The sequence below is a fragment of the Pogoniulus pusillus genome, chromosome 1 (genome assembly GCF_015220805.1).
Source record: "Pogoniulus pusillus isolate bPogPus1 chromosome 1, bPogPus1.pri, whole genome shotgun sequence".
Lineage (NCBI taxonomy): Eukaryota > Metazoa > Chordata > Aves > Piciformes > Lybiidae > Pogoniulus > Pogoniulus pusillus.
The window spans coordinates 50,515,684-50,538,894 of NC_087264.1; the positions used below are offsets into that span (position 1 = coordinate 50,515,684).

At 50.1% G+C, this 23,211-nt stretch overlaps 1 protein-coding gene across 6 annotated transcripts in view; it reads left to right on the forward strand.

Moving 5' to 3' along the window:
• Window positions 1-23,211, forward strand: part of LRRC4C (leucine rich repeat containing 4C) — an 802,274-nt gene that overhangs the window by 613,545 nt on the left and 165,518 nt on the right. The window contains exon 1 of one of the 6 annotated variants that reach the window (XM_064152087.1): window positions 15,510-15,964. The exons of the other annotated variants lie outside the window; for them this stretch is intronic. The gene's annotated coding sequence lies outside the window, so the exon portion shown is untranslated. Of the gene's footprint in view, window positions 1-15,509; window positions 15,965-23,211 lie in introns of those variants that run through there. 6 annotated transcript variants of the gene reach the window in all.

Here is a 23,211-nt window from a genome sequence, read left to right on the forward strand (position 1 = left end):
CAGAATTGGACCAGAATAACCCAAAGAGCAAAGTCAGGAAAAGTTAAACTTTTCTTTTTGTGGCTGCTTTTTCCTATGTATTGATTTATTTTCCCTTCAAAGTATCACTTTGTTTTAGAAGAAAGGTCTTTTCTGCTAGTCCTGAGCTGAATGCTAGGCACATGCTTCTCTTGAGCACACAGGTGAACAAAAGCATCTGAGAGCAGAGCAGGAATAAAAATACTTTTACTGAATAAGTATCAGATTTTGTTGCTTTCCTCCTATGTAAATCAAGTGGCTGATAAAGAAGATGTCCCCTGTACTCAGCACTGCTCAGGCCACACCTTGAGTGCTGTGTCCAGTTCTGGGCCCCTCAATTCAAGAAGGATGTTGAGGTGCTGGAACATGTCCAGAGAAGGGCAACAAAGCTGGTGAGGGGCCTGGAGTACAAACCCTATGAGGAGAGGCTGAGGGAGCTGGGGGTGTGCAGCCTGGAGAAGAGGAGGCTCAGGGGTGGCCTCATTGCTGTCTGCAACTACCTGAAGGGAGGTTGTAGCCAGGTGGGGTTGGTCTCTTCTCCCAGGCAACCAGCAACAGAACAAGGGGACACAGTCTCAAGTTGTGCCAGGGGAAGTCTAGGCTGGATGTTAGGAGGAAGTTGTTGGCAGAGAGAGTGATTGGCATTGGAATGGGCTGCCCAGGGAGGTGGTGGAGGCACCATCCCTGGAGGTGTTGAAGCAAAGCCTGGCTGAGGCACTTAGTGCCATGGTCTGGTTGACTGGCTAGGGCTGGGTGCTAGGTTGGACTGGATGAGCTTGGAGGTCTCTTCCAACCTGGTTGATTCTATGATTCTATGATCTTTCATGGTCTTGTACTGCAGTGCCCAGATCTGGGCACCACACTCCAGGTGTGGCCTCACCAGTGCTGAGTGGAGAGGGAGGATCAACCTCCCCCCACCTGCTGGTACCGCTTTGCCCAGAGTATCATCTGCCTGCTCTGCAGCAAGGGCATGCTGCTGGCTGACGTTCAGCGTGGTGAGCTGGTGGTTTCTGCTGCACTGCAAGCACTGGCAGGATGGGATTCAGTGCCAGAAACAGGCATTCCAGAAAGTTTTTCCAGAATCCAGGTAGCTTTTTAGTGAAAGATTACTAGCATCAAAGATGAACACTTGTAGAAGAGCTGTAGGACAGTTTGTGCTCATTTGAAGCTAGCTAGAATGTTTTGGTGAGAAGGACTAGATTATAGGCTGTGGAAGGAAAACAAGGCTGGTGTCTACCTCACTCATTGGCTTGCTGAGATGTGTAAGAACAAGAATCAAAGCATAGATAAGGCATAACTTCTTCTGCTGGGGAGCTCCGAGCTGCATCTCTCTCTCTAACGTCACCCTCTGTTTCTCTGACTAATCCACTTTGCTTCCCAACCCCCTGGCCAAGCCTCCATTCTTCCCTGGGACTGGGGTAAGGTTGAGAGGGGCAGGGGGAAGGTGCAGAGGTGGTTGGGAGCCCCTCCTGGGGACTCAGGTTTCTGGGAGGGGAGTTGTGTTTCTGTGTTACCTTTTACCTTGTCTATTTCTGTCTCTAACTGTATATACTGTAACTATCTGCTTGTATATTGAGTTAAGCTATAAATATAAGCTTCATTCAATTTCCAGAGCTGGCTGAGTCTAGTCTGGGTGATTCTCAAAGTGGGGGGCAGGCAGGGAACACCCAAACCAACACACAGTTTGAAACTTCTCCTGTTAACTCAGCTGGACTATGAGGATTGGCAGAGTCCAGTGCAGGATGCTGAAGGGACTGGAGCACTGCCTGATAAGGAAAGGCTGAGAGCCCTGAGGCTGCTTAGTCTGGAGAGGAGAAGGCTGAGAGGGGAGGTGGTGGGTTAGGAACCTTCCTCCCCCAGCCGTTGAAATTTACCAGAGCAGCTCAGAGGATTTGGAAGTAAGATGAAGCTGTGTTTACAGCAAAGCAGATATACAGAGGCTGGGCAGGTTTACATGGGACATTGGGAAAAGTTTATTCACTGAAGGAGTGGTCAGGGACTGGAATGAGCTGCCCAGGGAGGTGGTGGAGTCACCCAGCCTGGATGTGTTTAAGGGTGGTTTGTATGCAGTGCTTAGGGCTATGGTGGAGTCACCCAGCCTGGATGTGTTTAAGGGTGGTTTGGATGTGGTGCTTAGGGCTATGGTGGAGTCACCCACCCTGGATGTGTGTAAGAGTGGTTTGGATGTGGTGCTTAGGGCTATGGTGGAGTCACCCAGCCTGGATGTGTTTAAGGGTGGTTTGGATGTGGTGCTTAGGGCTATGGTGGAGTCACCCACCCTGGATGTGTTTAAGGGTGGTTTGGATGTGGTGCTTAGGGCTATGGTGGAGTCACCCACCCTGGATGTGTTTAAGGGTGGTTTGGATGTGGTGCTTAGGGCTATGGTGGAGTCACCCAGCCTGGATGTGTGTAAGGGTGGTTTGGATGTGGTGCTTAGGGCTATGGTGGAGTCACCCAGCCTGGATGTGTTTAAGGGTGGTTTGGATGTGGTGCTTAGGGCTATGATTTAAGGTGAAGCTTGTAAAGTAGGGTTCTGGGTTGGACTTGGTGATCCTGAGGGGCTTTGCCAACCTGCATCTCTCTGTGATGTCTCTGATTTTCTTTCACTCCTTCCAAAACTCTGAGACCCAGTAGAATTCACCTATGAAACCAAATTGCTCCCCAGCATGGTAACTGAGTGGCAATTGAGAAATGAGGCAGTGTTTTAGCCAGCTGCTCATTCTGGTGGTCAGAGATGTGATTTTGGTGGGGCTTGGAAACTGTTGAGCAGCCATCAATGAAAAACCCATCTGGAGGAATCTGTGCCCCACGAGCTTCAATTACATTACAGAGATCACACAGGTCTCCCTGTGAGATTATGCCTGATGTATTTTGTGTAGTCTGAGATTCTCAGGATCTCTCTGGAATCCCTGAAGAGATTAGTGGGGCTAGATCCATGCAGCTGAGAGTCTGTCAGCACTTTTTGTTCCCCTTTGAAAGCAGTGAGCTCTAAGAGGATTCGAGCACTGCCTCCATGTGCATGCAGCTTCTTGTCAGCAATGCTTAATAGAATAGAAAGAATAATATGTTCCAAAGCTTCCTTTTTGATTTCTTCATATTTATTTATAAGGAAGGCAGGGCTGTCACTGGCTTAGAACAACTTGAAACTGCTTTTCACTCTCTTTTGAATGCTCTGGTTTCACTCTTTAAACTTGGGTTATGCTTATTCCAGGTTAAAGTTTCTCTGCTTCTTTAACTACAAGCCAGAATCCTTTCTTTCTTTTTAGATGTTTACTGAAAGAGTTCTCCAACAGTGGAAAAGGTTGAGTGCACCTCCTGGGGCTGTTGTCCCTGCTCAGACTCCACCTGCAGTGCTGGGGCCAGCTCTGGAGTCCTCAGCATACCCCCCCATAGAGTAGGGCAGGGGCAGCCACAGCAATGAAGGGAAGGCAGGCTGGAAGCTTTCTGCCGTGAGGCCAAGCTGAGAACACCTTGAGTACTGTGTCCAGTTCTGGGCCCCCCAGTTTAGGAGGGACATTGAGATGCTTGAGCGTGTCCAGAGAAGGGCGAGGAGGCTGGGGAGAGGCCTTGAGCACAGCCCTACGAGGAGAGGCTGAGGGAGCTGGGATTGGTTAGCCTGGAGAAGAGGAGGCTCAGGGCAGACCTTATTGCTGTCTGCAACTACCTGAGGGGTGGTTGTGGCCAGGAGGAGGTTGCTCTCTTCTCTCAGGTGGCCAGCACCAGAACAAGAGGACACAGCCTCAGGCTGTGCCAGGGGAGATTTAGGCTGGAGGTGAGGAGAAAGTTCTTCCCTGAGAGAGTCATTGGACACTGGAATGGGCTGCCCGGGGAGGTGGTGGAGTCGCCGTCCCTGGAGCTGTTCAAGGCAGGACTGGACGTGGCACTTGGTGCCATGGTCTGGCCTTGAGCTCTGTGCTAAAGGGTTGGACTTGATGATCTGTGAGGTCTCTTCCAACCTTGGTGACACTGTGGTACTGTGATACTGTGATACTGAGAAGGTTAGGGTTCTTCAGCCTGGAGAAGAAAAAGCTTCCAGGGAGACCTTTTTAGAGCCTTTCAGTAATGAAAGGGGCCCACCAGGAATCTGAGGACAGACCTTTCAGTGGGTCTGTTGTGACAGAACAAGGGGTGATGGGTTTAAATTAAAAAAGGGTAGATTTAGACTGCATAGGAGGAAGAAATTTTTTGCACCAAGGGTAGTGAGATTCTGTTCCAGGCTGCCCAGAGAGGGGGTAGATGCCTCATCCTTGAACCCTTCCAGGCTGTTTGGAGCTCTGAGAAACCTGCTGTAGTTGAAGATGTCCCTGCTGACTTCAGAGGGGTTGAAGTTTAAAGGTTCCCTTCCAAACCAAAGCAGTCCAAAGACATTTTTTTTTCCAAGCAGCATGCGTTGTCATCTCTGGGGAGACCTAACAGCAGCTTGCCAGTGCCCCAAGGGGGCTAGGAGAAGGTTGGAGAGAGACTGTTTGCAAAGATCTGTAGAGATAGAAAGGACAATGGCTTCAAACTAGAGAAGAGAAGATTTAGATTGGATGTTAGGAACAGGTTCTTTACTTCTGAGCATGGTAGAACACTGCAACTGGTTGCCCAGGATGGTGACTGTGGCCTCATCCTCAGAGATATTCAAGGTGAGGCTGGACAGAGCTCTGGTCAACCTGATATAGTTGAGGATGCCTCTGCTGACTGCAAGTAGGGGTGGACTGGGTGAGCTTTGGAGGTCTCTTTCAGCCCAGACCATTCTGATGCTGAGGGCTGAAGCACCTCTGCTATGAGGAGAGACTGAGGGAGTTTGGGTTGTTCAGTCTGGAGAGGAGAAGGCTCCCAGGTGACCTTATTGTGACATTTCAGTATCTGAAAGGGGGCTAAAAGAAAGCTGGGGAGGGACTTTTTAGGTTGTCAAGTGGTGATAGGACTGGTGGGCATGGAACCAAGCTAGAAATGGGTAGATTCAGTCTGGATGTTAGGAAGAAGTTCTTCAGCATGAGTGTGGTGGGACTCAGGAACAGGTTGCCCAGGCAGGTGGTGGAAGCCTTATCCCAGGAGATGTCTGAGGCCAGGCTGGATGAGGCTGTGGACAGCCTGATGTAGTGTGAAGTATCCCTGCCCATTTTAGGGGGGTTACAACTAGATGATCTTTGTGGTCCCTTCCAACCCTGACTGATTCTATGATTCTATGGAATACCACTCATTAGATTGCTTTAAAGCAACCCTAAGAAGATATTCACTATCTTCTATCTTTATTAGGTGACGAAGCATAATTGCTATATTGAACATAACAAACATCATGAGAGAAGGTTATTTACTGCAGTCCACAGCATATTAGTCTTGGCACTAGTTCTGTGTTCACATCAATACCAGAAAATACATTACCTTTACAGTATCACAGTATCCCCAAGGTTGGAAGAGACCTCACAGATCATCAAGTCCAACCCTTTAGCACAGAGCTCAAGGCCAGACCATGGCACCAAGTGCCACGTCCAGTCCTGCCTTGAACAGCTCCAGGGACGGCGACTCCACCACCTCCCCGGGCAGCCCATTCCAGTGTCCAATGACTCTCTCAGGGAAGAACTTTCTCCTCACCTCCAGCCTAAATTTCCCCTTTGTGTGTCTGTACATCTATACCTATACCTCTATCTGTATCTATCTAATATAGATACTAATATAGAAGAGGAGGCTCAGGGCAGAGCTCATTGCTGTCTACAACTACCTGAAGGGAGGTTGTAGCCAGGTGGGGTTGGTCTCTTCTCCCAGACAACCAGCAACAGGACAAGGGGACACAGTCTCAAGTTGTGCCAGGGGAAGTACAGGCTGGATGTTAGGAGGAAGTTGTTGGCAGAGAGAGTGATTGGCATTGGAATGGGCTGCCCAGGGAGGTGGTGGAGTCACTGTCCCTGGAGGTGTTGAAGCAAAGCCTGACTGAGGCACTTAGTGCCATGGTCTGGTTGAGTGGCTAGGGCTGGGTGCTAGGTTGGACTGGATGAGCTTGGAGGTCTCTTCCAACATGCTTGATTGATTCTATGCTGTGATACTGTGATACTGTGTGATATATCTATATATATCTTATGTCTCTGTATCTGTATCATATATCATCTGTCTATCTCCATCTCTGTCTCTACCTCTGTCTCTACCTCTATATTATCTATATAATATCATCTATATTATCTATCTATATCTACCTCTACCTCTCTCTCTCTATCTCTATCTCTATCTTATCTATATAATATCATCTATCTATATATCTATCTCTATCATCTATTCATCATCTATATCTATATCATATAATCTATATCTGTGTCTCTATCTACATCTATATCTTCAGTTATTTAAGCATTTGGCTACCTGAAGAGAGCCTACAATAAAGCTGGGGAGGGATTTCTGTCAAGGGCCTCTAGTGATAGGAGAAGAGGAAGGGCTTTGAGCAGGAAGAGGGGAGGCTGAGACTGGAGATTAGGAAGAAAGTCTCTCCATTGGGAGCGATGAGACACTGGAACAGCTCACCCAGGGAGACTGTGGATGCTCCCTCCCTGGAACTGCTGGATGAGGCCTTGGGCAACCTGTCATAGTGGAAGGTGCCCCAGCCCATGTTGGATCTAGGTGATCTTTAAGGTCCTTTCTAACACAACCCATGCTATGATTCTGTGCTGTCTGTTAGAAATGTGCCTTTTGATTCCCTCTGAACAGCATCACAAGTCCTAAATGTTCAGCTTCCCATCAAAAGCCAAATATTAGTTTGCATCCACAGCTGTGCTGCAGCTCATGCTGATGCTCATGGCTTAGATTCTGCTGAGATTTCCCTCCCAGCTCTGAATCTTCTGTCCTTGATGCCCATCTATTTGTTTAATGCAGTTACAGAAACCTTCACTTCTCCTCACAGGCTCTTTAATACGAGCAGGAAATTGGTTCAGGCGCTTTAAAAAGAAAGAGTGGAGCAATCATATATTAGGCTGTGATGTTTTTATCCTTCTGGGAAAAGGAACAACTTTGTGGTTTGGGTTTGTTTTTTTCCCAGATTTTAAGTAGCAGGAAAAGGGGAGGTGTGTGGGGGGGGAAGACTCTCAAGACATTTGTTGGCCCTGAAGTCCACCAACGACATCAATGACTCAGACAGGAACAAAATAAGAGGCAAAAAAAAAAGAGAGAAAGATTGTTCCTTGTCAGCAACTTCATCTCCTAAGCCTTCTCCAAAAATCCCCAAAGCCTTGTGTTGGCATTCCTGAAGGATTGTTGTGTTTGGGTTACTCATTAGGGCTACCACTCAGCCTTTCACCCACCCTTGGCAATTGGTGTTTGCCGTGGATCCTAACGGCGGTGACATCAGATGCTAATTGATCTAACAGTGATTAAGGACTCGGTTCCAGTTGCTTAACTTCTGTCTGGTAGAACTTTCTCTCCCCAGCAAGCCCGCTGAGTCAGTAGGATAAATCTGAAAGTCAATGTTAATGATTCAGTAAGTGTTATTTGACTGAACTCAGCTAGCTGATGGATTTTGTAATGTGAGGGGAGGAAAAAAAAACAACCCACAAAACAAAAGCAAGCTTATAATGTGACACAGAACTTCAGCATTTCTCTTCTTGTAGCTTCAAGCATCTTGGTTTCACACCAAGGTTGACAGCTTAGTAAGGATACCAAACATAGTCTACCTAGTGCAGGATTCTGCACTTTGGCCACAACAACCCCAAGCAGCACTACAGGCTGGGGACTGAGTGGCTGAGAGCAGCCAGGAGGAAAGGGACCTGGGGGTACTGGTGGATAGTAGCTGAAGATGAGGCAGCAGTGTGCCCAGGTGGCCAAGAGAGCCAATGGCATCCTGGCCTGCATCAGGAGCAGTGTGGCCAGCAGGACAAGGGAGGTTATTCTGCCCCTGTACTCAGCACTGCTCAGGCCACACCTTGAGTGCTGTGTCCAGTTCTGGGCTCCTCAATTCAAGAGAGATGTTGAGGTGCTGGAAGGTGTCCAGAGAAGGGCAACAAAGCTGGTGAGGGGCCTGGAGCACAAACCCTATGAGGAGAGGCTGAGGGAGCTGGGGGTGTGCAGCCTGCAGAAGAGGAGGCTCAGGGGTGATCTTATTACTGTCTACAACTACCTGAAAGGACATTGTAGCCAGGTGGGTTTGCTCTCTTCTGCCAGGCAACCAGCAACAGAACAAGGGGACACAGTCTCAAGTTGTGCCATGGGAGGTCTAGGCTGGATGTTAGGAGGAAGTTGTTGGCAGAGAGAGTGATTGGCATTGGAATGGGCTGCCCAGGGAGGTGGTGGAGGCACCGTCCCTGGAGGTGTGCAAGCAAAGCCTGGCTGAGGCACTTAGTGCCATGGTCTGGTTGAGTGGATAGGGCTGGGTGCTAGGTTGGCCTGGATGAGCTTGGAGGTCTCTTCCAACCTGGTTGGTTCTGTGATTCTGTGATTCTACCTTGACCTTAGCAAGGCTTTTGGTACCATCTCCCATGACATCCCAGAGAGCAAGCTCAGGAAGCATGGCATGGAAGAGCAGACAGTGAGGTGGATTAGGAGCTGGTTACAAGATAGAGTTAAGAGAGTGGTGATCAATGGTGCCAGGTGCAGCTGGAGAGCTGTAACCAGTGGACTCCCTCAGGGGTCAGTGCTGTGCCTGGTGCTGTTCAGTGTCTTCATCAATAACACTGATGAGGGCACAGACAGAGTCTGCTCAGCAAGTTTGCTGATGACACCAAAGCGGCTGTGTGTCCATCCAGAGAGAGCTGGACAGACAGAGCTGGGCACAGAGGAACCAGATGAGGTTCAACAAGGACAAGTGCAGAGTCCTGCATCTGGGGAGGAATAACAAACTGCAGCAGTACAGGCTGGGAGGTGACTGCTGGAGAGCAGCCCTGTGGAGAGGGACCTGGGAGTGCTGATGGATAACATCCATGGCACAGCAATGGGTCCTTGTGGCCAAGAGGGTCAAGGGGTCCTGAGGTGCATTTAAAAGAGTATGTCTAGCACATCGAGGGAGGTTCTCCTCCCTCTCTAATCTGCCCTGCTGAGACCTCATCTTGAGTACTGCCTTTAGTTTTGGGCTACCCAGTTTAAGGAGGAAAGGGATCTGCTGGAGAGGGTTCAAGGGAGGGCTATGAGGATGATGAGGGGACTGGAGCACTGCCTGATGAAGAGAGGCTGAGGGACCTGGGGCTGTTCAGTCTGGAGAAGAGAAGACTGAGAGGGGATTTAATTAATGGTTATCAATATCTGAGGGCTGGGGGTGAGGAAGGAGGGGACAGGCTCTGGTCACTGCTTCCTGGGATAGGACAAGGAGCAATGGATGGAAGCTGCAGCACAGGAGCTTCCAGCTCAACACAAGGGAGAACTACTTGACTGTAAGGGTCCCAGAGCACTGGCACAGCCTGCCCAGAGAGGCTGTGACCTGAACTAGATTGTATGGTCCTGCTCTGACAGAGGCTTGGACTGGATGATCCCTTTGAGTCCCTTCCAACCCCTGACATCCTGTGAGCCTGTGAGCATAAGCCCCAGAAACCTGGGGCTGTTTAGTCTGGAGAGAAGACTTGAGAAGTGATCTGCTAAATGTCTATAAATATCTGAGGGCTTGGGGGGGGGGCACAAAGGAAGGGAGAGTGTGGGCAACCTGACCTGTTTGGGGGTGCCTTTGCTTACTGCACAAGGGGTTGGACTAGATGACTTTCAGAGGTCCCTTCTAGTCCAGGCCATTTTAGGCTTCTATGATTCTATTATTCTAGCCTCTGTTCACTTGTTTCCTGAGGTAGGACAAGGCACAAGGGATGGAAACTGCAGCACAGGAAGTTGCACTTAAGGATGAGGAAAAACTCCTTTGCTGTAAGGGTGAGAGAGCAGTGGCACAGGCTGCCCAGAGAGGTTGTGCAGTCCCCTTCTCTGGAGCCTTTGCAGCCCTGTCTGGATGTGTTCCTGTGCCACCTGCACTGGGTTCTCTGGTCCTGCTATGGCAGGGGGCTTGGACTGGAAGCTCTCCAGAGATCCCTTCCAGCCCCTAACATCCTGGGATCCTGTGATAACTGGACCAAGAGGGGAGATTTAGATTGGAGATTAGGAAGAAATTGTTTCCAGTGAGGGTGATGAGACACTGGAAGAGGTTGCCCAGGGAGGTGTGGATACCCCTTCCCTGGAGGTGTACAAGACCTATCTGAATGAGGCATTGAGCAGCCTGGGCTAGTGGAAAGTTTCCTTGTTCATGACAACAGAGTTGGACTTAGATGATCTTCATTATCCCTTCCAACCTAAACCATTCCATGGGTTCTGTGAGTGCTATTTGAGAGAGCAAATAGATAGCACCTGGCACAACACTGAGTTAGAAATGTGCATTTTGATTGAGTTTGAGTAACATAAACCCCAGAAAATGTTGAGAATTCCATCAAAAGCCAAATATTAGTTTTTGTTCACAGAGAATCTGCTGCTCATGGCATGGTCATGGCTCAGATTCTGCTGAGATCCTTGAAAGCTGCTTAATACCTGAAGTTTGTGGTAATTATCATGAGAGCACCTGACTAGTTATTTTGGGGGGGTGGGGGGGGAGTGTGAAGGAGTCAGAGCTATAAATAATTTCTTTCTGATTTGGAGAGAGACAAATGCCAGAACATACCTCACCCATATCCTTGGTTCTTTTCATCTTGGAGAGGGTAGTGTATCATATTATACATGCAAAGTCTGCTCTTAAGGTCCTGATGAATTTAAGGCCCTGAAAACAACCAAACAAACAAACAACGAACCCCAACAACCACCAAGCTATGACTCAATTCTGGGAGTTGTTGGTAAGATACCTGAGAACATTTCATACTTGGTAAGCATCTAACAAACAGGTCAGTACTTTACTAACCCAACTTAGATAATCCATCCAGGAGACTCACATCTGGAATATTGTGTCCTGTTCTGGGCACCCCAGTTCAAGAAGGACCTCAGGGCACTGCTTGAGAGAGTCCAGCACAGAGCCACAAAGATGCTGCAGGCAGTGGAAGATCTTCCTTAGGAGGAGAGCCTGAGGGAGCTGTGGCTGTGCTGCTGGGGAGAGGAGGAGTCTGAGGGGGGACCTCAGTCATGGTGATGAAGATGTGCAGGGTGAGTGGGCAGAGGCTGGAGCCAGGCTCTGCTGGGTGATGCCCAATGACAGCACAAGGGGCAGTGGTGGAAGCTGAGGCCTAGGAAGTGCCATGGAAACAGGAGGAGGATTTTTTTCCCTGTGAGAGTGACAGAAGCCTGGAACAGATTGCCCAGGGGGGTTGTGAAGTCTCCTTCTCTGGAGACATTCAGAACCTGCCTGGATGTGTTCCTGTGTGACCTGCTCTAGGTGCTCCTGCTCTGGCAGGGAATTGGACTGGCTGAGCTTTGGAGGTCCCTCTCAGGCTCTGACATTCTGTGATGCTGTGAAATCCTGGTCAGAAGTCATTCAAATCAGATTGCAGCATGTTTGAGAGGTGTGACAAGAGATCATACTACTGCCTGGCTGTCACTGGACACCTCACTGGAGTAATCACTTAAAGCCACTGAAATCTTGAAGCACTTCAGAAGGCTTTGGGTTGGAACAGGCTACAAGAGTGGGGGCTTTTCAGCCTGGAGAAGAGAAGGCTTCCAGGAGAGCTTGGAGTGGCCTTCCCGTGTCTGAAGGGGGCTCCAGGAGGGCTGGGGAGGGACTACTGACAAGGTCTTGTAATGAGAGGATGAAGAGGAATGGGTTTAAAGTGGCAAAGGAGACATTGAAAGTGGATGTTAGGAAGTTGTTTGCAGTGAGGGTGGTGAGACACTGGCACAGGTTGCCCAGGGAGGTTGTGGAGCACAGAAGCACAGAATGTGATTGAAGGAGGTGTTGAAGGCCAGGTTAGATGAGGCCTTGAGTGACCTGTTCTAGTGGGAGGTGTCTCTGCCTATGGCATGGGGATTGGAACTGGAAGAGCTTTGAGGTCCCTTCCAACCTAAACCATTCCATGATTCCATGACCTGCAACAGGTCAAGCAGTGATAGTTTTGAAATTTAATAAAAAGGGGAGACTTAGACCAGGTACAATGAAGACCTTTTATACTATGAAGGTGATGAAGTACTGGCCCCAGCTGCCCAAAGCAGTAGTAGGATGTCCCATCCCTGGGACCACTCCAGCTTAGGTTGGACAGGTCTCTGAGTAATCTCTTTCAGTTGAGGGTCAGACATTCACAGAATGATTTGGGTTGGAGGGGACTTCAAAGATCATCTAGTTCCAACCTCTGGGCCATGGGCAGGGACACCTCCCACTGGAGCAGGTTGGTCAAAGTCTTGTCCAACCTGCCCTTGAATGCTGCAGGAGGGTTGGGCTAGATGAGCCTTAAAGGTTTCTTTCAACCCAAGCCATTCCATGTTACTATGGTAACACCACCACGGGGTTTTAGGTAACTTTTATGTGCATACAAATTTTAACCCAACATTTATTTCTGTAATAGAAGACTGGTTTTCCTTCCATAAAAACTATTCCTAGAGAGGAGGTGGGGGGGAAGGGGGTTTCAACCTCTTCTCCCAATTAATTAGAGATGTTATGAGAAGAAACTGCCCCAAGTTGTGCCAGGTTGTGGTTGGAGATTAGGGAGAAAATGCTTTACTGCAAGAGTGGTCAGGGATTGGCACAGGCTGCTCAGGGAGGTGGTGGAGTTCCCATCCCTGCAGGGGTTCAGGGAAGGTGTGGACAGGGCACTGTGGGACATGGTTTAGTGGCCATGGTGATATTAGGTCAATACTCTACCCTGGTGAGATTTTATCTTGAGTACTGCCTTCAGTTTTGGGCTCCCCGGTTTAAGAGGGGCAGGGATCTGCTGGAGAGGGTCCAGCAGAGGACTGTGAGGATGACAGGGGACTGAAGCACTGCCTGATGAGAAGAGGCTGAGGTTCCTGGGGCTGTTCAGTCTGGAGAAGAGAAGAATGAGAGGAAATCTAATTAATGTTTATCAGTATCTGAGGTCAGGGGGTCAGAAGGTGGGACAGGCTCTGCTCACTGCTTCCTGAGATAGGACAAGGAGCAATGGATGGAAGCTGCAGCACAGGAGGTTCCAGCTCAACACAAGGGGGAACTTCTTTCCTGTAAGGCTCCCAGAGCACTGGCACAGGCTGCCCAGAGAGGCTGTGGAGTCTCCTTCTCTGGAGCCTTTCAAGGCCTGTCTGGATGTGTTCCTATGTGCCCTGAGCTAGATTGTATGGTCCTGCTGTGGCAGGAGGATTGATGATCTCTTTGGGTCCCTTCCAACCCCTGACATCCTGTGAGCCTGTGGTCTTAGAGGCCTTTTCCAACTAAAAAGAGTTTGAGGAATCTGATAAATCATACCTGGTTGTATTTTGGTGTGGTTCCTCTGCACCACTGGCTGGAGCTGGTTCCTGTAGCTCCTGCTTGTTCCCTTCTCCTTTTTGCAAAGACATCTTTACACCTCATTTCATCTTACTGTCATTCCCACTGCTCCCCTGGCTGAGCTGGGATCTGCGAGCGCTGCTTAAACTGTCAGGATCAGGCAGGCTTTTAGGAAAATGAGTTTTGACGTTTTGATTACCTACTTGATTTTTTTTCCCCCCTTCAGACGATCCCTTGTTTTTCACTTAACTGCTTTCTGAGCGGGGAGATTCCCCTGCAAGCCTCCCTGAGCTTGTTCGCAGACTGTCAAGCAGGTGGCAGCAGTGCCACGTTGGAGCATCTCTTGTCGTTTCCCCCCCCCCCCTCCACCCACCCCATCTCCTGCCAGCAAGTGTTAACGCGATTGTCCAATCAGTGCTAAGATGATGGGAGGTAATTGGGTAATTGTATTTTACTGATCACAAGCAGAGAAAAGGAGGAGGGAGGGGGATGGGGGGAGAGGAGAAGAAAGGGTAAAAAAAAAAAAAAACGGGGTGTGGGGGGGGGGAAACCAAAGAAAAAAAGGAAAGAGGGGAGAAGGAAGAGTGTAGGCGGAAAGACTGACCCTGGGACACTTGGGTACCACCGAAAGGTGGGCAGTGAGGGGAAGGCAGAGCGACGGCGAAGCAGAGCTAACCCCAGCATCACCGGCACCAGGAGCAGCTGCCGGGGGCTGGAAGTGCACACACATGCACACAGAAGCAGGATTCCCGGCGAAGCTGATGGGAGGGAGGAAGGCTTTCGGCTCCGCAAAGGGCTCCGCGTTTCGGGGATGAAACTACCAGAAGCGGCTGCGCTCCTTGGGAATGTGTCATCTTGGAAGGGAGGGAGGCAGGAAGGAAGGAAGAAAGGAAGGAAAGGGGGAAGATAACTGGCATGTGGAAGAAGATGGGAGACTAACCGGCTGCTATGCAGAAGGGAGATCCAACTTGTAGATCTGAAATACGCCAGGCTGAGCTTGGAAATGAGAGCAGAGCAGCACTGAAATACAGGGAAGAAAGAGAGGCAGAGGCCGGAGAGCTTTTATCCTTTTTCCTCTCTCTCGTTCCTCCTCTCCCCTAAAAGAAGAAATCGAAGTTTATCTGCCTCGGTGCTGCTGGATCTGTATCGTTGCTGGACAAAAGGCGGAGAGGAAGCCGAAATGAAAAGCAAAGGGTGCCTGTGAAATTTACAGCTGAGAGGACAAATCCACGCCCCCCCCGGGGCCGCTTTTGTGCCCCCTCGGGGGAGTTTTAACGTTAGAGAGAGATCTGAGAAGTGTGTGCGTGTGTGCGGCCGGGGGGTGGGGGCAGAGTAGGCGTTCAAAACCCCCGTCCCAAGCGCTGGAAAAATAACAAGGGGATGGATTTATTCTTGACAGCTGGTGGGAACCTTGGGGGTTTTATTTGATTTTTTTTTTCACCACCTTCCCCCCCCCCCCCCCCCCTCCCTGCTCCCTCCTTCCTTCCATTTAACGTGAGCTTCTGGAAAGGCAGAGGAGCTGGAAGGAAGGGGAAAGGATCCAGCGTGGAGTTTGAAGCGGAGGGGAGCAGGCAGCCGCCGCCGCGGCTCGCCGAAATCAGAAATCCAGTTGCGCACTGGGTTGTGATTGGAAATCTAATCAGATCCTTGGAAAAGGGAAGGGGTGGACGGGGGGGGGAGGGGGGGTTGGGGGGGAAAGAGAGACTAAAAGTTTATTGTTTTGCCAGCCGCAAGTAAAAATCCGAATGCGAAAGGAGATTGTTTCCTAAAGGAGCGTGCGGAGGATAGAAGCGGGGGGTGGGGAGGGGAGGGGGGGAGGAAGGAAAAAAGGATGGGAATCCCCGGTCTAATGTGGAGGCACAAGGATTGGGGGATTGGTAGTGCAGCAAAGAAAGGGGGAGAAGAAGAAATTTGCCTGGCAAGACCTGGATCTTAAGAGTCGCCAGAGAATCGCGTTGCAAGAACGCGGATGGAGGGTTGCTTCGAAAGGAATCCAGCCCTTGCTGCCCTCCAGAGAGATGCCCAGCAGCCGCCAGCCATGGAGAGCAGCGGAGCCAGAGAGACACAAACCCTCAGCAGAAGGCAACTGGGGAGAAGGATCCAGGGTGGAATGAAAAGTTTCTGAAGGGAGAAGGACCGTTCATCCTCTGCAAGGGATTTTTGGGTTCGGTTTGGTTGTGGATTCCCCCCCACCCCCCCCACCCCTGTTATTTCAAACCGCTCCAGCGAAGGCAAACATCGACGTTACCATCGCAGCGATTTCCAGTGGAAAAGTTGAAAGCCACAGAGAGGGGGGGAAAAAAATCAGATAAGAAGAAAAACAAACAAATAAAGGACAGAGGAGAAGGAGAAAGCCAAAAAAATTGCCAGGAGGAGAGAGTTCAGCAGCGCTGGGTTGGATTGGCAGCACCTCTATGGACTGGAATTGCTGGGAAATTGCAGTTGGATATCTTTGATTTTTCTTTTTTCATATTTTTATTCCTGTCTCGTTTTTTTTGTTGCTGTTGGGTTTTGGTTTTTTGGTGGTTTTTTTTTTAATTGAATTTTGGTGTGGTGGCTGCAAATGAAATAGTTTTCTCACCCCCTCCCCCACCCGGGTTTTTCGTAACGGCTCGGATTTCCAGCTGGATAGTCTTTGAGGATACAGTGAGTACACTTTCCATTCTATGCTGTTTGGGGAAGGGAGACAGAGCCTATTGCCTCTCTTCTTTCTTCTTCATCCCTTTTTTTAATTCTCTTGATCTTCCTCCCCCCCCCCCCCCCCCCCCTTCCACCTGAATAAAGGATCCGACTGGATTTTGATGATGGCTGGAGGGGGTGGGGGGGCGCTTGGGAAAGGAGAAGCGAAGGAAGGAGGACAGAGCCTGGATTCCCACAGCAGCTCCTTTAGTAGAACTCCAACCTTGGTAGGATGCTGCAGGTACCTGCCTGCTTGGCTCTGGAAATGGTCACTAGCAAAGAAATCTTTTGAGGGGGGTGTGTATGTTGGGGGTGGGGGTGGGGGGGAGGAGAGAGGTGTGAGTTGCCTGGAATTGGGTGCCCGGGAGGAGGCTTCCTCACATCTGAAATGTTTGGAGTAGAGAAAGGTTCTGGGTTGAATGCTGGTCCCCAGGCTGACACTGCAGATCCATATGGTGTATGACCAGGAGAATTTGGTAACTGAGCAGGGAGGTGAAGGATGCCTTTTGGTGGGAGTAGGTGGTGGAGGTTTGGGGGGGGGGTAGTGTAGGACAAGGGAGGGTTAATGGATTTTGAGGAGGCAGCACTGAGAGGAATGGCACGTTTTACACTCCGTTGCTGGGGGGTGGAGGGGGGGAGAGGAAGCAGTAGCAGGCAGAGAGAGGACATTCTGCTATTGAAAGGGAGTTTAGCAAACTGCTGCACAAGCCACCTCTGCCCTCCAGATCTCCTAGGAAATTCTTCCTGATTATTTTGGGGAGTGGGTTTTTTTTTTTTGGTGGTTGAATCCTTCAGGCTCCCTTAGGACTTTTGGTGGCAGCTGAAGGAGGTTTAGTTGGATTGACAAAGCAGCAAGAGGATGGCTTAAGCGTAGTGTCTGGATGGGTTTTGTCGTCGTGTTGGTAATGAGAAGCGATTTTGCAAGTGTCTCCTGTATATGGTGGGGTTCACAGATGAACAACGATGTGTGGCAGACCAATAAATGCCCTCCCCCTTCCTGCAGCAATGTGGTGTTAGGTGGGGGGGGAGTGGAACAAAGGGTGCATAACCTGATGGTTAAAATACAGCTCCTCATTTCCCTGTGGCGAAACTTCCACCCCCTCTCTTGGCATGACTGCTTAGCTTGCAGAGAGGGCATTTTCATTCCTCATTTCTCCCCCTGATCTCTCACCTCTGCCCACCTCAACCTTGGCCTTCACGTGTAGAGGCTCCACTTGAAAGTATCAGGCCAAAACTGGCAGAGCAAGAGAGAGAGAGAGAGAGAGGAACAGCTAATTAAATGAGCCATTGAACAGATATGGGTATTTTTTGGCAGGCAAGGTGCAGAACAAGCTTCACCATTCTTTTTGACTTTCCCCTAGCTGCAATATTCTGGAGGAGGGGAGAGAAGGCAGGGAGGAGAGAGGTGTTGGTAGAGGTGGATTTCAACGTTAGGTTTGTGTTTGTTTTTTGGTGGTGGTTGTTGTTGCTTTATAATCTGTCAGCATTTCCCTCTTCAGAAGCTTCCTTCAGAAGCTCTAAATTCCCTGGATAAATCACACATAAATGTTAGCATTTTTCTTTCCTGCTACCCCCTTTCACTTACAGCATCACCATAAACATCCTGAGTCTTCTGGCATCATGGCAGTGAGACCTTTTACCTCTCACCCAACATGTCCCATTCTGTTCTGTGTGGAGGTCATGCCTCTTAAGGATGTAAAGGGCAAGGCTTCTGCTTGTAAAGGATTAAGATTTAGGGTGCAATCCTGCTCCCAAGGAAGTCCCTGGGAGTTTTTGTTTGGCCACACGAACAGATCAGAGCCTTTTGTGCTGTTGTGTGTAGAAAAAGAAGGAAGCAGGCACAGAAAAAAACAACACCACCCCCCCACCCCCACCCAAATTGTTCCTTCCAGCTCCAGTTCCTCTCATCTTTCTCAGCCTAGCTAAATTGGTGCCTTTAGCTTCATTTCTTTCTCTGGGCATACCACTTCCTGGTGGGACACTCAGTGGGAATGAAGTTTGTCAAGCATCTGAAAATCAGCTCCCAACTCTTTACTGCATTCCTTCATGGATCAGTGTAAGTCTGTGCCCTATTGTGGGCTACACTTACATCAGCAGTTGCAGTAATAGAGCAGCTAAATTTATGTTAAGCTGCTGCTCAGTAATTACTGAAGGCGGGGGGGGGGGGAGAGAAAAAGAAGCTGGCTAAGGAAAAGGCATCTCTGAGCTTTTCCCTGGATTGCTGTCAAGTGAAAATCAACAGGAAATTTGATGGAGGGACTCTGGGCTTTGACAATAAGAAAGCTGCCATAGGTGCCCTGTTCCTTTAGTACAATCACTGGCAGGAGGGGTTTGTTCCATGCCCTAAGGAAGCACCAGGAAAACGTAGCCACCACTTTGGGCTGAAACAGGCAAACCCTGTCGATGATAAAAAAAGCTAGGGATGCGTGGCTGCTCCTAAAGAGGCAACAGTTTCACACTTGAGTGAATCATTCCCTTAATACAGTAGCCAAAAGGCACATGGAATAACTCAAAAGACTTTTTTTAACTGCTTCCAGAGTGGGAGCATCTCTCAGCTTTTGTGCTGGGGCTTAGCCAGAGCCCAAAGGACTGATGGTGAAATCAATGGCCCCAAACCTCAATTCAAACAACTCAGCCACAGGAGGAGCAGCAAATCTCTCCAAGCAGAGCCAAGAGCTGCCTGTCTCTGCTACTCCCCTTGCACGTTCCTTAGCACAGGGCTAGCATCCAGCAGCAAACATTGGTCCTACTCTTCAAACCAGGGACAATCCTTCTGCTGCTGGCCCCAGGCAGCTTGGGACTGTGGCTCCGTACGGGCAGCCTTTGTGGGTATATTTAGGCACCGAATGGTTGCGTAGAAGGAAAGAGAAAGCTGTGTGGGAGGCTGTTCCAGTTGTTGTCCAGAAGGGCAGACTTCATCAAATCACAGAAGCATAGAAACACAGAAGCCTAGAATCACAGAAACAGCCAGGGTTGGAAGGGATCTCAAGGATCAGGAGCTCTGAGCAACCTGCTGTAGTTGCAGATGTCCCTGCTGACTGCAGAGATGTTAGATTAGACTCACAGAACCATAGAATCAGTCAGGGTTGGAAGGGACCACAACAATCATCTGATTCCAAACCCCTGCCATGGGCATGGACATCTCAAACTAGAGCAGGCTGTCCAGAGCCTTATCCAGCCTGGCCTTAAACACCTCCAGGGATGGGACTTCCACCACCTCTCTGGACAACCCATTCCAGGCTATCACCAACCTCATGCTGAAGAATTTCTTCCTAACATCCAGTCTGAATCTACCCATTTCTAGCTTGGATCCATTCCCCTCAGTCTCATCCTAAAGAGTCTCTCCCCAGCTTTCTTGTAGCCCACTTCAAGTACTGGAAGGCCACAATAAGGTCACCTGGGAGCCTTCTCCTCTCCAGACTGAACAACCCCAACTCCCTCAGTCTCTGCTCATAGCAGAGCAGCTCCAGCCCTCTGATCATCCTTGTAGCCCTTCTCTGGACACACTCCAGCACATCAGGTAGTCTTGGCTAGCTGTAGGTGGGTGATGCAGAGGGCTGGCTGCTCCTTGTGTTTTCACACATCAGGAGTGGTTTGCAATGATCTGGAACAGGAGCAGGTTGGGTTTAGCCAGAGCAGCAAATTTCGTATCACAATCTCTCCCAGCCTGCTAGCACTGACGAGTCAGAAGTGGGCTTTGAATTTGGTTGAGACCCAAAAAAGAACACTCTAGATGTGAGCCAACCCAAGCAATCATGTGGGACAGGAGGAAAAGAAGGGGGATATTGAATCATAGAATGGTTTAGGTTGGAAGGGACCTCCAAGCTCAGCCAGTTCCAACACCCTGCCATAGGCAGGGACACCTCCCACTGGAACAGGTTGCTCAAGGCCTCCTCCAACCTGGCCTTGAACACCCCCAGGGAGGTTGTGAATCACAGAATCATAAAATGTGATCTTTGATCAGGTTCTGTGATTCTGTGATCCACAACCTCCCTGGGCAACCTGTGCCAGTGTCTCACCACCCTCACTGCAAACAACTTCTTCCTAACAGCCACTTTCAGTCTCTCCTCTGCCACTTTAAACCCATTCCTCTTCGTCCTGTCATTACAAGACCTTGTCAATAGTCCCTCCCCAGCCCTCCTGTATCCCACTTCAGATACTGGAAGGCCACTCCAAGCTCTCCTGGAAGCCTTCTCTTCTCCAGGCTGCACAGCCCCAGCTCTCATAGCCTGTTCTCATAGCAGAGCTGCTGCAGCCCTCTGAGCATCTTGGTGGCCTCCTCTGGACTGGCTCAAACACTTCCATGTCCTTCTTGTGTTGGGGGCTGCAGAACTGCATACAGGACTCCAGTGGGGTCTCAAGAGAGCCAAATGAAAGGGGAGAATCCCCTCCCTTGACTTGCTGGCCATGCTGCTGGTGGTGCAGCCCAGGACTACCTACAGACAGACCCAACACATTATTTGCCTGCAACCTACAAAGCTGTCTCCCATCTGACATGAAGAGTCTTCCTGTAGCCATATGAGGCAGAAAGATTTTGAAGGAGGCTCAAGACAGGATTTTAGCACCTTTTGAGGGAGCTTGGTGCTGGTGAGAACTCAGAAGCCAAGCTATCCAAGAGTAAAGCTGCAATGTATTCTCAGAGGGACTGCCTCCAGCTCACTCTCACCAGCCTGCCTTTGCTTTGGCATGGAGATGTCTCTTTGTTCCTGATTGCTGGTGAGGGAATGAGCTGAGAGAGAAGGATGCTGGAATTAGAGCTGCTTGTGGCCTAGCAGGAAAATTGCTCCAAAGAAGTGCAATTAACACCCACCAAGTCATTTCTGCAGCAGTCAAGCTGACTGCATTTTGGCCTCCTATTAGCAGGGACCTTCCTTCTGCATCTCCATCCATCCCTTTGCCAAGTCGCTCCAGGAAGATCATAATGATCTCCAAGCCTCCTTCAGTTCTGAAGTCTTTTATCCCTGCAGGACAACCTGAAGGAGAAAGATTTACTACCAGCAGGAAGCACAGTGGTCTGGAAGGCAGCCCTGAAGCGTGCTTCAAGTCTAGCAGCACAAGCAAGGAGCTACCATTGGAAAGGATGCTGCCTCCACATCCTGCAGTGGTAGCAGTCATTGGGGCTTGGCTTGTGATGTTTTGGGGTGCCTTATTTAGTGATGTTATTATAAAAAGGTGGGTTCCTGTTATGGAGCTGTAGTGTTCAGGCACTGGAATAGGTTGTCCAGGGAGTATCAGGTGACGGAAAGAGAGGAAATGGCCTGAAATTGTGCCAGAGAATGTTTAGGTTGGAGATGAGGATCAATTTCTTTGCTGCAAGAGTGGTCGGGGATTAGAGCAGGCTGCCCAGGGAGGTGGTGGAGTCCCCATCCCTGAAGGTGTCCAGGAAACCTGTGGCCATGGCACAGTATCACAGTATTACAGTATTATCAGGGTTGGAAGAGACCTCACAGATCATCAAGTCCAACCCTTTAGCACAGAGCTCAAGGCCAGACCATGGCACCAAGTGCCACGTCCAGTCCTGCCTTGAACAGCTCCAGGGACGGCGACTCCACCACCTCCCCGGGCAGCCCATTCCAGTGTCCAATGACTCTCTCAGGGAAGAACTTTCTCCTCACCTCCAGCCTAAATCTCCCCTGGCACAGCCTGAGGCTGTGTCCTCTTGTTCTGGTGCTGGCCACCTGAGAGAAGAGAGCAACCTCCTCCTGGCCACAACCACCCCTCAGGCAGTTGCAGACAGCAATAAGGTCTGCCCTGAGCCTCCTCTTCTCCAGGCTAACCAATCCCAGCTCCCTCAGCCTCTCCTCGTAGGGCTGTGCTCAAGGCCTCTCCCCAGCCTCGTCGCCCTTCTCTGGACACGCTCAAGCATCTCAATGTCCCTCCTAAACTGGGGGGCCCAGAACTGAACACAGCACTCAAGGTGTGGTCTAACCAGTGCAGAGTACAGGGGCAGAATGACCTCCCTGCTCCTGCTGGCCACACCATTCCTGATGCAGGCCAGGATGCCACTGGCTCTCTTGGCCACCTGGGCACACTGCTGGCTCATCTTCAGGTGGGTATCAATCAGCACCCCCAGATCCCTCTCTGTCTGGCTGCTCTCAGCCACTCTGACCCCAGCCTGTATCTCTGCATGGGGTTGCTGTGGCCAAAGTGCAGCACCCTGCACTTGGAGCTATTGAAGCCATCCCCTTGGACTCTGCCCATCTGTGCAGGTGGTCAAGGTCCTGCTGCAGAGCCCTTCTGCCCTCCAACCCAGCCACATCTGCCCCCAGCTTGGTGTCATCTGCACACTTGCTGATGACTGACTCCATGCCCTCATCCAGATCATCTATGAAGATGTTAAAGAGGATGGGGCCCAGCACTGATCCCTGAGGGACACCACTAGTGACAGCTGCCAGCTGGATGTGGCACCATTCACCACCACTCTCTGGGCTCGGCCCTCCAGCCAGTTCCTAACCCAGCACTTGGGGACATGGTTTAGTGGCTGTGGTGGTGAGTTGATGGATGGACTGGATGACTGCAGAGGCCTCTCCAACCAAACCAGTTCTGTGATCCTATCACGGTGACTTTTGTCTCCTGGAGGATAGAAATGAGTGCGCAGGAGGGGAGATGAGTGTGGCAGTGATGGGTTTTAATTACCACTTCAATACATGGAAGTGAATTAACACAGAGTCCCTGGTGAGGTTGAGGGGGGCTGGATCCTTTGGTGCCCGTGAGAGGCAAAGGCAAACATCAGAGGCACACTGTAAAAGAGGCTCAGGATTTACATTCAGTATCCAAGGAAGCAAGAGCAGAATCCTGCAGGGCTTTTTGTTCATTGTTTAAATGTTGCCATGGCAATATCTCAGGGCAGAAGTTACATGTTTTCCACTTCTGGAGTTGAGCTTTTCTTCCCTCTCTCTCTCTCTCTCTCTGGTTTTCTCTCCATCTACACCAGGAGCAGGGAAGATCTCACCCCGAGCTTTACCGAGCGATCGGCGTTGCAAGGCTGCGCTCTCCGTTCGCATCCCTCCCTTCCCATCTTCTCCCCCACCGTTTGCTAGTCTCTTGGAAGAGCAGTTGGAAGGAGATGGTTGGATGGGAGTGGAGTGTGAGGCTCTCGTTGTTAGGACATGCAGCATATTACAACATTTTGTGTCGTGGTGCTGTGCTAATTGGATAGCTGCAGGCAAGCAAAGTGTACCAGTCGCTGACAATTAGGAACAACAACGAACTTC